Source organism: Camelus bactrianus, chromosome 10 (assembly GCF_048773025.1).
Source record: "Camelus bactrianus isolate YW-2024 breed Bactrian camel chromosome 10, ASM4877302v1, whole genome shotgun sequence".
Classification (NCBI taxonomy): domain Eukaryota; kingdom Metazoa; phylum Chordata; class Mammalia; order Artiodactyla; family Camelidae; genus Camelus; species Camelus bactrianus.
Genome location: NC_133548.1, coordinates 55802736 through 55822020, shown reverse-complemented (window position 1 = coordinate 55822020; position 19285 = coordinate 55802736). Strand labels below are relative to the sequence as shown.

Sequence of the window (19285 nt, the reverse complement as noted above, 5' to 3'; positions counted from 1 at the left end):
ACAGCCACACCCAGCCCCGAGCCTGATAGCTCCTCTCGACCTTCTGCACTTCGAAACGGCCCTAGGATATGCAATTTGGGTCACCTACGAAAAATTATGTATTTCACTTGCAAGGAGCTTTCCCCAGGCTTCTAAAATCCTATTTAGAGGCTGAAAATGATGCTCGCGAAACACAAAGCATTCAAATAGTTCTGCCGTTGAGCTGCAACGTAACACAATAAAAGGGTATTTTTTTCGTTGCGTAGAGGTAGTAACCTAAATGTAGGCTGAAAAAAAACTGGTATTAATTACATAAAATACTTAGGCTACTAGGCTCCGTAGAGGTACATTGTTGTTCCCCAGAAGACACTGCTCTAAATAAATGAAGTAATTCCTTTATTTGTCCTAATAAGTAACATTTTCATTTCTTCTTTTTGTTTTGGGGTTTTTTAGCAGCTTTATTAAAGTATAACTGATATATCATAAACTGCACGTACTTAAACATGTACAAGATTGTTTAGACATGTATTTTTCATTTCTTAACGTGATAGCACATAAATGAGAAGAGTTTTTTTGTCATTTGAAGCTGAGAAATACTGTTGAATAGGTATTTATGGATCTCAATTTCATACCATTGTTAGTGATGGTATTTAGATACAACAGACAGTTAAAATTAAGGAACTGTCAAAGTTCCTGTTTTCTGGAGGAAAATGCGGTGAAATAGTCCTAATAGATTTCCTTATAATTCTAAAGGTCAATTTAATCACTAAACTTTGAATTGCAGAAGCTATTTGCCTTTCCTTATTTTTTCTATCGTCTTAACAACCAAGTGAGCTTTTAAAAAATAATTTTCAAAACTCTGATTTGGCTCTTATGCAGTCCTCCGAAGCTACACAGAGAGTAAATATACGCTTAGCATGTAAATCAGCAAATCTATGTACCCACAAAGGACGTGGAAAACTCAAGAGTGACGTAGCAATCATATTTGAATCATGTGCTACACTACAAGAATACTTTTACTTTATATCCTCATAACAGACCACAAACTAAATAATCACTATTTTTAAATAAACAAATGAATGCATGAAACTTCTCCCATGATAGTTTCAGTGCCAGTTTTTTCATCAGAATATGTAACTAATGCACTCAGCACCAATATTAAGCCCATCTCTATGCCAGGTGCTGTGGTGACCATAATAGGACCTTGGCTTGGCCTTCCTGAAATTTATAGCCCAATTATAATCTCATGGAATGATATGAAAAAACACTACACCTGACCAGAGAAGAGTGGGTATCCCAGAACTACTTTCAAAAATCAAACCCAGTGGTTATTATATTTCCAGAGAATATGAAACTTTTTTAAGGAAAATAACTATACACCTCCCTGGGTTCACAGAGTGTTTACAAGAGGACTTGATTTCTCCCAAGAGAAACCTATTCTAGGCAATCAAGTACCTTTTTGATGTAAATATTTGAAGTCATCAGAAAGACTAAAATGTATACACTAAACATAGAAAGTAAAAAGGAAATAAGGGAAGAAGAATTAAAAAGCAATCCCTTTAAAAGTAGATAGTTAACTAGCACTGCCAGCAGGTGGAATATCCCCCTTTAACATGTGAATTCAATGTGTATAAATAATATGCAAGAAGAATATAGTATATATGTATATGTATATATAAAATATACCTTATATATGATATATATATTCTTGTTCAAAACATGAACAAAACTTGCACCCATTTAAATATTCTTTATTGTTTACACATTTTATAATTACAAAAGTAATACATGCTTATTCTTAAGAATTCAAATACAAGTGTATAAATAGAAAATGAAAGCTCCCATTCTCTGCCCTTGGCCACAAGGTAACCACTGTTCACGGTTTAATGTGTATCCTTTCATGTGTTTTTCAATGAACATACCCACAAACAGGATGCGTACAGCTTTTTATTTTTGATCTTTACAAAAATGGGATCATTACTTGCTTTTTAAACTCAAAGTATAACGGACATCCTTTCATGAGCAGACCTAAAGCTATATAATACAAAGCACTTGTTTTCCAAGTCTGTGGCTTAGAAAGATGGCTATCACAAGAATAAATCAATTCTGGTGTTAGCTCCAAAGGAGATTCTAAAATTGGCATGTAGTATATATTTAATGAACACTTGTTGACTCATCCAGATCTTCTGATTTCAGTTTCACCTTGCTTATCCAATGTTGTATTCCACTAGTTCAAACAAGCAACTATAGGGTTAGCTGAGAACCTAGGATAGAGGTTGGACGTGATGTTACTGAGTTTAGAGAGAGATTATCAAGGGAGGAGAGGCTGACTGACTATTCAAACGGTGTGATCACCCTGTTCCAGAAACCAGTTTATAGTTTTGGGCCTTAGAAATGTTGCCAGTGATCTTACCCTTAGCAATCTTTTCACTGATTTGCAGAAAAATATGCCTTGATGGATACAATTTCTCAGTATCACTTTTGCTCCCATATATTTATCTTACCACTTGGCATTTCCTTCCAGTTGTGCATGAAAAAAGCAAAAGAACACACAGCAAATAAATACAAAGATAAGATCTCCCAAATACTGTTTCATAACAATTATAGGTAGACAGATTTTCTTGCTAAAAAGTTGTTCATTTTTCATTAGTCCATTCAACATGGCCCCTGCTCTCATGGAGATATTTACATTGTATATATGTAGTTTATACTACATATATATAGAAAGAGAGGAGAGAGAGTCTGCTGGGTGAGATAAACAATTAAACCAACAATTACCTTATAGTGTGACACAAGTCATATCTTACTGTGTAACAAGGTAGCAGAGTAGACGGAGAGCATTCAAGAAGTATCTAAATCTGACTGAAGTGGTCAGGGAAGCCTGCCCTGAATTTTTGACAGTTGGCAGGTTTCAAAGGAATAGAGTAACTTAAGATTAAGGTAAAAAAGGGCATTTGAAGCAAAAAGACAGTAGATCCAGGTTTTGTGGGTCCCAAAGCTATACAATTTGCAAGACCTTCTTGGAGAAAATAACACAATATTACAAATATAAAATGTTATGGCTGTGTAAGTGAGGTTTTGCTGGTTTCTCTGTATGTCCACATATTTGAAGAGACCTATTCAAAGAAGGAACTAGATCTCTGAGTTTTGTAAAAAAAAAAAAAAAAAAAAAAGATCAAAAGCATGTGTGTAGGAGAATTTTTGATACAAGAGCCAACTGCAAATGACCTATGAGCTTTGTAGTACAAGAAATGGGAGTCCACCAAAAGATTTTTATGGGGAAGTGGCCAGATTTTTGTATCAAAAAGGTAATTCTGACAATGCCAGGTTTGGTAAAAATTGAATTACATTTCTTTTAAAACACTTAGGGTTGTCTTTTTTTTGTATTTAAGCAGAAAATGATTTTGCTTAAACAAAGGTAACTACAGTATAATTTCATGGGGGGGAAGTGGATATACATCATAATATGTTATTTTGACATGTAGGTTTGGTTACAAAGTTTACTCTGAGAATTATGTGAATTAGTTTTAAGTACATCCCATTTTCATTTCCCAGATTATTTGGTGGTTGAAATTCTTGTGAGTCAAAATAAAAAGCCCTATTCTTCTCATCATTTAGGTCATTTTCTGGTACTGACTTTTGCTTTCAGAAGCCCAGTTCATCTAATTCCAGGACTGTTCTGTGCCAGGAAATAACTTAGGCCAAGGCAAGAATAGAGCCTGATATCAGGTAAGTGAATTAAACTGAAGGAACATGTACATAGACTGCATGGAGAAACCATAGCTCAGAGTAGTGGTTCAAAGCACGGAGGCTGATAAAATGGTTTCCCTCCTGTCTCTGTAGCAGCTTCTTAGCCCGATGATTCTAAGAAAGTTATCTAATCTCTTTAAGCTTCCAGTTTCTCATATGTAAAAAAGAATTAATGACAAGTCTCACCTCACAGGATAATTACAAGGATGAAATGAGATGACAGATACTTTGTGGACTTTGTCCTGCTATATTGACTCAGCAAATCCACTTTTAAGAACAAAAGACAGATTTACCCAGCCATGTGGGAAATCAAGTGTGTAGAAGGTTATTCATTTCAGCATGGCTTGAAGTAGCAACACATTGAAAACAATTGAAATGTCCATTGGCAGAGGACAGGGTTAATTATGGTACATCTGTGCAATAAAACAGCTGTTCTAAAGCTTTGTAGTCTCAAGACCATGTTGAGGGGGTGGGTATAGCTCAGTGGTAGAGCACATGCTCACCTGGGTTCAATCCCCAGTACCACCCTTAAAAAAAAAATTACTGAGGATCCCAAATAGCTTTAGTTTATATGGATTGCATCTGTTAGTGTTTATCACTTTAGAAATTAGAATTTAGAAATTATAAAAATATTTATTCATTTAAAATAATAAGCTCTTTACATGTTAACATAAAAACACATTTAAAAATAATTATATTTTCCAAAGTACATACACAAAATCAGTAAGGAAGGTTTATATTTTTGCAGATCTCTTTAATATCTGGCTTAATACAAGAAGACAACTGGATTTTTAGGCCTGCTTCTACATTCATTCTGTTGCAATAACATACGACAAGTAGGCACTGGAAAACTCCATTTTATTCTAGTGAAAGAGACTGAAAAAGGAAAATAACATCTTAGTGTTAAGAAAATAATTTTGACCTCAAGACCTCGGGTCACTATGAGAACCACTGCATTGGAATACTAGGTGACTTTTTAAAAGAATGAGAAAGCTCTTTGTGTGTTGCTATAGAATAAGCTCTAAGTTACATTGTTGAATGAAAAAATAAATAAAAGCAAGATACAGAACCCTAGAGGGGAGGTTATAGCTCAGTGTTAGGGTGCCTGCTTAGCATGTATAAGGTCCTGGGTTCAATCCCCAGTACCTCCATTAAATAAGTAAATAAACCTAATTACCTTCCTCCAAAAAGGGGGGTGGGGGGGGAAATAAGATACAGAATCCTATAATTGTATATTAAGATTGCATTCATTGAAAAAAATCAAGGAAACAAAATACATACAAGTAATTATATATATATGTTTGTATGTGTATTTACCACTACTGGAGGAATATACAAAAAACTGGTAACATTAATTGCCCTTGGATAGGGCAGCCTGGAAACAGGGTAAGAAGAAATCTTTTCACTTCATTATCTTTTTTGCTTTTTGAACTTTCTACCTTATGAAAATATTAATTAAAAAAATAAATTTGTTTTAAAAAAAAAGAGATGATATATATACTTTTCACAGCACTTAGCAGATGCTTAATGAATTATATATAGTGCCTTTATTCTGAGATAAAACCATTATTCTAAAAGCTTTTCTTAACAATAGGGAAAATGTACAACAACTGAAAATCTTTTATTTGAATGCACACACTCTTATTAAACAGCCTCAGAATTAAATATACAAAATCTAAACATTCTAATAATTGCAGTTACTTTAAATCTGTTATTAGAATGATCATGACAATCATGGAGATAGACAAACAATAATCTGAAAATAACATCAATTCAATCAGACAGCAAATAGATGAGCTACCTGATAAATCAAATGAAGAAACATAGACAAATTAGAAAACTTCACAAAGCCAAATCAGCATAAATTTCTAAAAAATGTTTAATACGAACCATTGGTTTGAAACAGTATTTGCTGCACATCAATCAACTTTAAACTCTTGGGCTTTTAGTAGCAAATATTTATTTCCTCTCTCACTGGTTTGTAGGTTGAATGTGGCTCTGCCAGGCTTGACTGGAATCAGTTAGGCTTGACTCCAGGCTGCTGGTTGGAATCAAGCCTGTGCCACATATTTCCTCATTCTCCCTGGACCAGTGGCTACATGGGACATGTTCTTCTCATGAAGGGCCACTGGAGTCCAAGAGAGTAAGCAGAAATATAAGATGCCTCTTGAGGTCCTGGCCTGGAATGATCATTTTGGCCCACATCTCATTGACCAAAACAAGTTGCAAGGCCAAGTGCATCATCATTTGGGGTGAGGGGACATGTCCTCTGCCTCCTCTAATAGGAGACACTAAAAAGTCATATGATAAGTATGTAGATGTAGAATTGCAATATAGGAAGGTCATGAAGCATTGAGCGCAATGATTCAATCTATCGTATCATTTTAAAAGAGCTCACTGTGCTCCTTAATGGCTCAACAATGACTCTGGGTATATTTATCTCAAGATACAAAACCTCTGGTCCATAAACAACCTCATCCTGCTGAACTGGTAACCCTGGTTTTCTTGCACCAATAAACATAGAAACAGTGAAGCAAATCAAACCCACACTGGAACAATCGGTATATATGTATTACTTATTTGGGAGAGAAGCAAGCAAGACAGTGGCAGCATTAAAGGTTTGCAACCAGTATGAGACACCACCTTCTTCTGGCTCCAGGCTGACTCCTCAGCTTTCAACCTTGCTGAGTATAGCAGCTCAAGTTGCCTTTGCCACCACACACTGGATTGTCATGAAAGATAAGATCTAGCAGCAGGATTCTTGCTGAGTGTGTGACAAAGCATGAAACTAAAGGCTGGGCTAGATGACAAAGAGGGGCTTGTGGTACTTAGGTCAAAACATGGTACTAAAAAGGAGTCATCTAATATACATAGAATTTATCCTTTCCTCAAGATATTTTAAAGCAGAAATGAAACAAAACTAATTAAAGATGTGACCCATCCTTGACCACCTCAACTACTGATTGGACCAAAGTGATCAGTTCCTTAAGCTAGATGCCTAACAGAAGAAAGGCATGTTCTCTGGGGAGAGGAGGTAACATGTACTCCAATATCTATGGTCTTTTAAAACAATGTCTGGCTGACATTAATTAAAAGTTAAAAGACTTGAGATGAAATAGAGTGAAGTGACCCAAAATCAAGAGGAAAAAAGTCAATAGAAGCAGATCTACAGATGACCCATATATTGAATTAAAATAGAAGGACTTTAATATAACCATGATAAATATATTAAAGAAATTTGAGGAAAAGATGAACAAAATAAATTAAAAGATAAAGTTTTTTTCCATTAAATGAAAACCTTTATTTTTTTCCAGTGTAGAGCACAATTTTTCAGCTATACATGAACATACGTATATTCATTGTCACATTTTTTTCACTGTGAACTACCACAAGATCTTGTATATATTTCCCTGTGCTATACAGTATATCTATTCTACATATGCCTGTCAGTATCTACAAATTTTGAACTCACAGTCTATCCCTTACCACCCTCCTCCCCCTTAGGATCCAAAAGTTTGTATTCTATGTCTATGAGTCTCTTTCTGTTTTATATTTATGTTCCTTTTTTTTTTTAGATTCCACATATGAGCGATCTCATATGGTATTTTTCTTTCTCTTTCTGGCTTACTTCACTTAGAATGACATTCTCCAGGAATATCCATGTTCCTGCAAATGTTGTGTTGTCATTTTTATGGCTGAATAGTATTCCATTGTATAAATAGACCACCTCTTCTTTATCCAGGCATCTGTTGATGGACATTTAGGCTGTTTCCATGTCTTGGCTATTGTAAATAGTACTGCTATGAACATTGGGGTGCAGGTGTCTTTTTGAAGTAGGGTTCCTTGTGGATATATGACCAGGAGTAGGATTCCTGGGTCATAAGATAAGTCTATTCCTAGTCTTTTGAGGAATCTCCATACTGTTTTCCACAGTGGCTGCATCAAAAAAGATAAAGAATTTAAACAAAGAAATAAATCTCTTTTAAAAAAGAAATGGAAATTGCGGAAATAAAAGAAAACATATGAAGTTAAAAATGTAGCTCAGTAAATTTCTGGCTGTTACCTCCCAGTCACCTTGACTTGATATGTCAAATACTTTGGTATAGCTGATAGAGACTAGAGAAACACCTTGATCTCATCAGCAACACATTAACATTCCATATACAAAGCCACTCTTGGACAGTTAAAAATTCACTTTAACAAAGCTCTTTGTTTAATCAGAATAGGTAATAAAAATTGAAAGTATCTCTGATAATCTGAAATGAATATACGTCCTTTTTTTAAATACAATATCAGCCTGTTAGAGACCTTGGAATACATTCTTGACAGCCTAACATTCTCCATTTAGCCAAAGAACTTACAGGCCAAGCAGTGTAGTGTAGGTTCTGACATTCCCTAGTCTGCTGCTGGAGCCATCATGCTAAACATCAGCTGCAAAAACTTAAGCCCTCCCACGGCCTCCCATTACCCCAGGATCAAGTCTCTAATCCTGCAAGTTTCCCACTGATTCTGGACCGTGACTACCCCTGAGCCTCACGAGGCCAGTGGGCCCTGGTTCTCTGTACTTCCACCACAAAAGCAGAGTTCCAAGCATCTTCTTTTCTCAGGGCTTTGGCAACGCCATTCCCTCTGCTGGGACTGTTCCCCTCAGTGTTGCCTCCTTCTAGCAGACACATGGCTCCTGTCACTTTCCAAAAGACCCTCAGACTAGGTTAAGAACTCCTGATTTTAAGACTTTAAAAAAACTTGACAGAAATTATATATCTTTGTCATTAAGTTATTCAGAAAGCTTTAGCCAATTCCCTCTAAAGTATATTTAGATTGTTTATAGTGTTTAGCTTTTATGCACATGACTCAGTGAACACCTCTGTATATTATTAATATACTACAACAGAGCTCTTGGTGCCCTACAGATGTTCCCTTGGCCCTCAATGTCTTTTTACTCTAGGGTATCTCTTTCAACTTCAGGTACCTGTGACTTGGCCTTAGACTTTCTGAGTGGGAGGAGAGAGCTTGGATCATGCGTGGGTGGGGCATTAACAACTCAGCAGCTCATCATCCAATGGTACTTTAGCCTTCTTGGGTAAGACACCTCTGAGGCAAATTCTGTATAGTACCCCTGAGTAGAACTGAGCCCAAGTTGCCCACAGGAGTGATCTGTTATGAATTTTGCACCTTCCCTTCCCTCTCTCCTTTCCTCGCTCCCTCACAAGTGATTCTGGGTCACTTTCCAAATAAACCGCTTACATTCAAATCCTCATCTCAAGGACTATTTCAGGAAGAACTCAACCTAAAATGTTATCATATAGTTGCTTACTTGGATTCATCTGATAATTACTAAAGTAGAATTCTTGGTGCAAGGGTTAAGCATTTCAAATTTTGATCAATAATCTCCAAAAAAAGTTGGTGTATGGAATGCCTATTTAACAAGGATCATTTAAATTTTTAAATTACTATATTCTATTTTATTTCATACAGGACTTGAAACACTTTTCTAGCAGTGAGCAACTCTTAGCCAAATTATTTACTAGGATTTTTTTTTTTTTTTTTTTTGGTAGCTTGTTAAGAGAACAGGGCCTTTGAAGTCAGGTAAACCCAGGTTAGAATCCCACATCTTATTTATTAATTTACTTGTTAATCTTACTTGTTAATCAACTGTGTGATGTTGACAAGTTATTAACATCTCTTAAGCATCATTTTCTTTAGGTCTAAAACAAGCAAATAATAATAATACCAATTTCACAGATTGTTTGAGAATTAAATGAAATGATATATTTAAAAAAAATTGTATAGTACCTGACAAGTAGTAAAAGCCCAATAAATGGTAATTATTATTACTGGAAAGAAAAATCAATGACTTATGCATATTTATGTCCTGTGGTACTAAGCACAGTACCTGGGACCTAGTAAATGTTCAAATGTTTATTGAATTACCTAATGCACACAGTTGTAGAGATTAAATGACAGAATGTGTATAAAAATGCTCTGAAAACTAGAAAAGACTGTAGAAACATGGTGCTATTTGTCTCCTTGACTGGCAAAAGCTTCACTTTTTTTTTCAGAAAATGGTTGGCTAGCTGATGTCCCTCTTCCTGTTCTCAAAATCAATATTTTGAGGCAGTTTTAAACTTCACCTTGTGAGAAACTGCCCTTTCTGTGTGGGTTCTGCCTGCAGGTGCAAAGCTGTGGCAGACAACTGCTTCAGTGTGGAATCCTACTGTCCTGAGTCCAGCTCCTTCAGGCCCATGGGTTTGTGCCGCAGGCAGTCAGACCAGGGTCAGAAGCATGGAGATTTGATCTGGATTTTCTGAAAACAGTCCAAATTTCAAATATCCACACATTCTAAACTGAGTTTGTGAATTGTTGTATTTCTCTTTAGTATAAATTTATTATTATCAATATACTCATTCCTTCCTTCGATTTTTATTGAATACCTGTATGAGATACTGAAGAGGACTGACATGATCCTTGTCCTTGTAGAGCTTACAATCTGCGAATTACATGAGACACTAGATGCGGTTTAATTCTTATGCTTTTGCAACACTTTTCATGTGAATAAATTCACACACTGGGAAAAAAAAGTTTTTAAAGCTTGTGTCTATATTTTTCATTTTTAAAAATGTGGTCACGTTAGCTGTGAAGAGGTGTCAAGGATCGTACCTTTCCCAATAGTCCTCTCAGAAAGGGGAGGAAGGGGAGGTTACTTTAAAACCAAACACTTCACTTACCTAATTAAATTGTAACAACTTGAGAGGAAGCTGTTCTCATCTCCACTTTAAGAAGAACTGAGACTAAGACAGGCTAAATGTCTTGCCAAAGTCTACCACTTAACAAGATGCCGCTGCTAAAATTAGAACCCAGTGCTGCCTGACTCCCCAATCCAAGCTCTTTCTCCAACCCCATTCTACCCCTAATCAAGCAACCAACTATTAAGCCAAATAAGTATCATGGGTGGCACACAAAAAAATATGGTTCTTAAACTCACGGGGTGTAAATCTGGTTGTGACACAAAATGGACATGAACTGAAGTTAAGTGACTCTGAGTATAATGAGTTTCCAGTGAATATACATAAATGTGGATTTGAGTGGTTCAAAACAGTTTCACAGAAGATATATGAGTTGCCCCAGTCCCTTCTGGGCATGTGTATTTCCCATGTAGCTAAGTGATCTCTCTTAATCACACTGTATTCAGTGAGTTTTCCCACCTTCCTTCCTTCCAAGAAAGTGAGCTCCATGAGGTCAGGAACCACATTCTTATTTCCTTAACCTGTGTGTCCCCAGTGCTTACTATGAAATAGATAGTAGGAGTTTGAGTAAAGTTGGATTAAATGGAGAAGGTTATGAGAACTGGGTATGGAAAGAAGATTTAAGATTAACAGGGGAAGTGATTCTAGGGGTGAAGGGGACGATAGTGGAAGCAAAGGTGAGGACGTTTAAGATGGAATATGGCAGGTATGGTAGAAATTGTCTGAATGCAGCAGGTCTGAAAAACTGAATCTCAGAGCTGTTCCCATGTTTGTGGGCCACCTAGACCTGGAAAAGAACTCTTTTCAGTCCAAAAAACTAACCTGAGATTATAGGCACCCACAAAGGAAAATAGGAAAAGGTAGTTAGAACCATCATGAAAACAGAAGCAGCAGGAGCACTGGAGAAACTTGCCTAATGCTCACAATCTCCCAACAACTCTGAGCAGCCAGCCTAGAGGAATCAGACGGTAGCAATCATCTCATCAGTGCTGCTAGACTGCATTCCAGGGCTGAGTTAATGATCCTGTCTTTCCATTTGATCCTAAGTATAGCCCTCCGTGAGGCCCATGAAAACATCCCTAAGGGTAACCAATTAAAAGACACTTCTTTCATTTGTAATCTTTCCTCTGCCCTCTCTTCTACCCCTCCCCAAAGTCTTTAAATCCTAAGGACTCCCTCCTTGGCTGAGTTGCTAAATTCTTTAGCCTGCTAGAGCAAATCAAAATAAGATTCAAGACAGGAGAAAAACAAAGTGAGTGTTACATTGTTTCTCACGGTACTAAGAGGCCCAATATTCAGAGGCTGACGGGGGTGGGGTGGGGTGAGGGTGGAGGGTCTTCCATGTGCTGAAGACATTTAGCCCGGGTTTCAAGCACAAGGAGGCCTCTGATTTGGGCTGCTATTTAGTGTTGAATCTGCAGGGAGCAAGGAAAGGCCTTGTCATAAATAGTAATCCTAAATGAAATTTAGGTATCTCTAGGGAGAAGACTGATTCAAAATGAGGAGGTCTCCAAATCTGAAAGCTGCCCCAGCTCACAGAAACTCTTTCAAGGTCTGAGAATAATCTTCATACCTAAACTACATCGTTATCTTTGTGCCCAGAGGACTGGTATGAGAATTTTCTGGTGGTTATTGCTGCCTTAAAAAGAACAAGCTCTGTACTTAGGCAGTTTTAAATTTGTTCCTGCTTGAAGCTGACTAGTTCATTTACAAAAGCTTTCACTCACAATCGCAGACTTGATCATTATAGCCCTGGGAGGTGATCAAATTGCAGTTCATAGGTGAGGGTGTAGATGTTCAAAGAGGCTCAAACTATTGAAAGAGTTCACTGGGTAGAAAGTTCTGGGATTGGGACTAGAATCCAGGTCATCCTTCACCTGGTCCAGTAGTTTTTTTTTTCCCTCCACAAAACAAGTGGTCCAAAAAGTATCTTTATAGTCTTTATTCCCACTAGCAGAATCAAACTACAGCCTCAGATCTGACATCTTGCTAATAACTCAGCAAACATATACTGAGTCCGACCATGAACCAGGAATTAGGCTAAGTGCTGGGAATACAGAGTATAAAAAAAAGTCACAGACTTTACCCTCGAGATCCCAGAGTCTTGTTGGGGAGGTAGTTATGTAGACAATTAATCTCAGTACAGTGTGGTATGTGCTGTAATTCAGCTGAGAATTGGAATAGAGTTGTATAAAGAAAGATCAAACTACTTGGGGTGACTGGAGGATAATGTCCCAGAGAAAGTGATGATTAGATTAAAATTAAGATATAAGTAAGAGTGTGACTGGTGGACAATGGAAAAGGCATTCTTGGCCGAATGAACAGCTCAACCAAAGGCATGGAGGTCTGACTAAGTTGTTATCATTATAAACTAATGAATACAAGAGTTACACTTGCTGGTGGTGTCACTCCTTCAATCAGCAGTGCCCACCTCCGCAGTTCTCATCAGATACCACTGAGTATGTATATATTGAGCCCCTTCTGTGTTCTAGGGCCTGGAGGTACAACAAAGTAAGCCAAGTCCCTGCCCTCAAGGAGCCCACATTCTAGTGGGAGGAAGCAGGCAATTAAAAAATAGTACATTAGGGGTGATAAGGGTTATGTAAACAGGTATCATAGTATAAAATTTCAGTTCCAGAAGTACATTATTTAGGATATGTTTGGCTGTACATAACAGAAAACCCTAATATAACAGAGACTTACACAATATAGAGTTTATTTCTAATGTAAAAGAGAAAGGCAGTCCAGGGTCGTTACGGCAGGTCATCAAATTGTCAGAGACCCAGGCCCCTTCCAACATTCTATTCCACCAAGTCTAGGGTGTGACTCTAATCCTCATGTTCTAATATGGATGCTGGAGCTCCAGGAATCACATCATCGTCTAGACAGCAGGATGGAGGAACAGAGAAGGGTGGGCCTTTTAAAGAGATATAAGAAGAACCATATAGCATTTCTACTTACTGTGCCCCTGCTTAGCTACATGGGAAGCTTGAAAAATAGTTTTCCAGCTGTGTAGTAATGAACTAAGATAAAAAGGAGCATTCTGCTTCCAAAGAAGGGGAAAATTAACCTTAACAAGTGTATGGTCAAGATCCTAACAGGAAACAATTGGTACTCTCAAAATTAAGAAAGGTTTATTTACAAAGAGACTTTTATGAAAGTGAAGATCAGGGTCCCACAAGGCACAGTGCAGTCATCTGGGGGCTGGTAGCAGCTGTGCTGTTACCACCCCAAGGTCTAAAGGGACAAGGCGAGTAAGCGGTTTCAGAACTCAGAAGGAGAGAGGAAGTGTAGATTCGGTGACCTCGAGAGGAACTGTGAGTTTGCTTAAGGGACTCAGCCAGCCAGAAGTGGCCCTGCAGAGAGGAAGCCAAGGAAACAAACACCCTGCCCTCCCTTCCTGCCCTGGCTCTGCTCTCAGGCCAGGGCTTCTCTTATCCCTGAAAACTTTAACTGAAAACTTGAGGGCACTGAAGCCCTAAGCACGGAGTGGGGAAGAAAAGCAAACCGTGGTTCTAGGGGCCAAACAGGAAACATTAAACACAAGAGGTGGTGGTATTCTCGGCCACAGGAACAGGTCTGGGAACAGCAGACCCCCTTTCCATATCAAATTTTGCATTCAGTTCTAATTGTCTCTCACAGGCCTTCCTCTCTATTCTCTCTCTCTCATGAGACTTAGGCCTGCCCCTAATCATGCTAATTTGACTCTTCCTGATTATGGTCTATCTTTCCAACAGCCAACACTTCATTTGATCCCTTCCAACTTAGTAACCTAGCACTAAACACTCTTGTCAGAAACTATCCTCAAGGGATGTGCTTCCCACTTGAATCTGTTTCTATCCCAAGAGTAGGAATCATCCAAGCTTCACAGAAAGTCACAAAATCTGAAATACAGAGTTTATGTATAATGATGCAAATTCACTTTAAGGATCAGCAGCCCTTAAATATGCATAATTTCAGAATTTTAGTCACCCATTTTGCACCTACCATTGTATCCCTAATCTGCTATTGACTGGAGTGTTCAGCTGATCTCTTTCATTGGACTGATTTAATTCCAGGGTGCTGCTAATAACAGAAGACATAAATACTCCTTCAACCTTAACAATCTCTGTCTTGATGTTCTCTGCTGTAGGTACTGATGACCAGTTCCGTAAATAAGCCCTGGAACAGGGCAGTCAACCCAGGCACAATATCTGATTATCAGAGGAGCATCAAGTCATATGGGGTAACCACAAGTCCTGGGACAAAAAGCTTGGATGTTAATCAAGGATCAAGCATTTCTGAGAGTTTCCTCTTTTGTGGTTGGTTTTTGGTGGGCACTCTATGCATGAGTGGCTGCAGCTTCCACTATCCAAGTTTTTTTTTTTTTTCCCCTTAAAAACAATAAAATGATTAAAACAATTTTATAAAACAAATCCTGAGATCATAAGTATTGTTTCTACAGAGAAACCACCATTAAAACTTCAGTATTAAGGTACTCAGAACGCAATTGGTAGAACTGGTTTGTATGTGACTGTAAGCAAGTTACTTTTACTCCTAAGCCTCACTTTCATCATCTGTAAATCGGAGATAAAAACACCTACCTCCCTGGAGGTTGTAAAGATTAAGTGAGAGAGTTTGTAAAGCTGATATCACAATACATAGCATTTAGAAGGCACTCAAATGTCTGTTTTTTCCCCTCCATCCTTCATGAAACTGTTATTTGTTGTTGTTGTTGTTGGGGTGGGGGGAGATGATTAGGTTTGTTTGTTTGTTTGTTTATCTTTATGGAGGTGCTGGGTTTTGAACCCAGGACTCCAGGTATGCCAGGCATGTGCTCTACCACTGAGCTAAACCCTCCCCTTCATGAAACTGTTATTTCATATAAAATTCTGTAATTACAAAACATCCACTTCCAAACCTGGACAGATAGACTTTGAAATTATTGGCAAACAATAATATTAAGTTTAAAATTTCCATTGTTAAATGTCAATCATACCTCAATAATAAAAAAATTTCTCCCAGACATTCCTTCTCTTTATTAGCACAGTACCTAGCAGACAGTAGGTGCTCAATAAATGTCTGTCAAGTGAATCAATGCATGCATGCATAATTAACAGAATCTTTTCTTTTGTGAAGCTCTACATAATATTAGTTGGTTTCTCTCTCATTATTTTAAACAGACTTGATTTTTCAGAGCAGTTTTAGGTTAACAGCCAAATTGAGAGGAAGGTATAGATTTCCCCTGCCCCAACACATGCATAGCCTCCTCCATTATCAACATCCTCCACAAGAGTGGTGCATTTGTTACAACTGGTGAACCTACGCTGACACATCATTATTATCCAGAGTCCATAGTTTACATTAAGGTTCACTCTTGGTATTGTGTATATGAAACTATGGGTTTGGACAAAAGTATAGTGACATGTAGCCACCGTCATAGTATCATACAAAGCATTTTCATTGCCCTAAAAGTCCTCTGTGCTCTTCCTACTCATCTTTCCCTTCCCCTTAACCATTGGCAACAACTGATCTTCTCACTGTCTGCATAGTTTTGTCTTTTCCAGAATCATATAGTTGGAATCACACAGTATGGAGCTTTTTAAGAATAGCTTCCTTCATCTAGTTATATACATTTACTATTCCTTCGTGTATTTTCATGGCTTGATAGCTCATTTCTTTTAGCTCTGAATGATATTCTACTGTATCACAGTGTTCTTATCCATTCACCAGCTAAAGAACATTTGGGTTGTTTCCAAGTTTTGGCAATCATGAGTAAAACTGCTATAAACATCTGTGTGCAGGTTTTTATGAGGACGTAAGTTTTCAATCCCTCTGAATAAATACCAAGAAGTGTGATTGCTGGATCTCTGGTAAAAGCATGTTTTGTTTTTTAAGAAACCACCAAACTTTGGAAAGTGGTTGAACCATTTTGCATTCCCACCAGCAATGGAGTTGCTGACAATCATCAATCTGTTCTCTGTATCTATAAGGGTAGTTTGTTTGTTTTTTTGAAAGTATCCCAAACAAGAAGAGAAACTTCTCAGAGGTGACTTTAAAAAACTTTTTTTTGCATTTTAGCTTTGTTTTGTTTTCTAATTTTTCTACATTGACCATGTATTGCCTTTTAAAAAAAGAAAAGAAAAATAAATACTTTATTTTTATTAAAAACAAATCTTCTAGCCATGTACTGGAAGAGTAGTTTTTGGATATGTCCCAGCACAGAGCTGGAGGTTTAACTGACTCATTCCCTTGGATACTGAGTCATACCTAGAGTTATCTCTTGAGTAGAATCTGTAGCCCTGTCTTGGGGTACACTTTTGACCTATCCCCTCTTAGATTACTCCCAATTAATTGATAAATTTGACATTATTTTCTGAAATTTGCAAGCCAATCTCAAGACTCAGACCCCAACAGGTCATTCACTATTAATCTAAAAGCATTAATTGAGGAAGGTAGGTCTGAGCTAGAGGAAATAGGGAGAAATTAGTGGTGCCAAGGACCTTCTTAAATGAAACAGATAAGAATAATACATAGGGAATGTAGTTTGGTGCAACCATTATTGAAAATAGTATGGAGATTCCTCAAAAAACTAAAAATAGACTTACCATATGATCCAGCAATCTCACTTCTGGGGATAGATCTGGAGTGAACTCTAATTTGAAAAGATACATGCACCCCAATGTTCACAGCAGCATTGCAATAGCCAAGACATGGAAGCAACCTAAATGTCCATCAATAGATGACTGCATAAAGAAGTTGTGGTATATTTATACAATGGAATACTACTCAGCCATAAACAAGAATAAAATAAGGCAATTTGCAGCAACATAGAAGGACCTGGAAATCATCATTCTAAGTGAAGTAAGCCAGAAAGAAAAAGAAAAACACCATATGATATCACTCATATGTAGAATCTAAAAAAAAAAAAAAGAAGAAAAAGAACACTATGAACTTATTTACAAAACAGAAAGACTCACAGACATAGTAAATAATTTTATGGTTACTGGGGAAAGGGGGTGCGAAGGGATAAATTTGGGAGCTTGAGATTTACAAATGTTAGCCACTATATATAAAAATAGATTTTAAAAAAGTTTCTGCTGTATAGCACAGGGAACTATGTTCAATATCTCATAATAACATTTCATGAAAAAGAATATGAAAATGAATATATGTACGTATATGCATGTCCAGGACTTTGTGCTGTACACCAGAAATTGACACATTGTAACTGACTATACTTCAATAAAAAAAATACATAAACGTGTATAGATTAGTATTTTCTAAAATACTTGCTTAGAAATCATGATCTAATTTTTAATTATAAAACTTACATGTAGTTACAATTATAAATTAATGCACACTCCTTAAATACAATCTAAAAAATACAGAAAAGAAGAAAATGATTAATTGCCTATAGACTGCAAACCAGAAACAACCACTGTTACATTATTCCCATTCAATTTGGAGTGGTAATATACATAAAACTATACTATATTTTATACATCCCTCTATGGTCTTGCTCATTTCATTAATTTACAGTCTAGGACAGTAATTTCCAAACTTTCCACCATCAAGGACTTTTATTTTTTGTATGCATAGACCTCACCTACTACCATCGTGGATCCCAAATTTTGAAAAATGTTGTTAACCAAACTATATTAATTCATAATTATTTGTTTCATTACTTTTTAAGTAGTCAAGGTCATCAGTGACTCACATCAGAGCTGATCTGTCACACTGAATAGATCATTACAACCCCAAAGCTAACATGTGAGTTAGGTCCCACTAACTGATAGGTCCCACTCGAGGTTGAAAATTATTCTGAAACTTCTGTTACCACTTTCTCAGACTGCTTAAGTATTCAGGAACCCCACATCGTGAGTCTGTCTTAAGAAGAAAATGCTTGCTAAGCAAGGGAAATTTACCCGAAACCCAGTCAAAATTATCACCAAGCCTTAATAGGTGATATCTAGATTAATAAAGATTCAGAATCATCTGTTCTTATGCTTAGTTTGATCTTCACCTTGGAACTAGACAATTTTCTCACTAAAAGCATGCCTTGAGATGGAGTCATTTTGGAATTTCTTTTTGAATAGAGTTGAGGTTTTGCATAAAAATATAAATTTGTGGAACCTCTAGTGGTGACATTGTTTACTTCAAGAAAAGTCACTGTCAAAAGATGTATGGATGAAGAAGATGTGGGGGGTCTGTGTGTGTGTACACAATGGAATTCTACTCAGCTATAAAATGAAATTTTGCCATTTGCAACAACATAGATGGACCTGGAGGGTATTATGCCAAGTGAAATAAGTCAGACAGAAAAAGACAAATACCGTATGATATCACTTATATGTGGAAAAACTTTTTTTTAATAAAACAAACTAGTGAATATAACAAAAAAGAAACATACTCACAGATATAGAGAACAAACTAGTGGTTACCAAGTAGGGAGATGGAAGGGAGGAGGGGCAAGAAAGGGGTAGGAGAGTGAGAGGTACAAACTACCATGTATAAAATAAATAAGCTACAATGATATATTGTACAACACAGGAACATAGCCAATATTTTATTAAACTATAAGTGGAATATGACCTTTAAAGATTGTGAATCACCATGTACACCTGAAATTTATATAATACCGTACATCAACAATACCTCAATTAAAAATTTTTTTTTAAAACTCAGTGTCCATAATGATCTCAGTAAGAAATATCAGCAGCAGAGGTGTCAGCCATACTCCTGGCCACATTCTCAAATGTCTCAACGAGGCACTCATAGCAAAACCTACCCAGCAAGATAAGATGTTAATATTATTGAATCAGGGTTAT

At 36.9% G+C, this 19285-nt stretch overlaps 1 long non-coding RNA gene across 1 annotated transcript in view; it reads right to left on the bottom strand.

Moving 5' to 3' along the window:
• Positions 1-1714: 1714 nt before the first annotated feature.
• LOC141578898 (uncharacterized) overlaps positions 1715-19285 on the bottom strand; it is a 61793-nt gene continuing 44222 nt past the window's right edge. The window contains exon 3 of the long non-coding RNA XR_012509760.1: positions 1715-7665. This is a non-coding gene — a long non-coding RNA (uncharacterized LOC141578898). The remainder of the gene's footprint in view (positions 7666-19285) is intronic.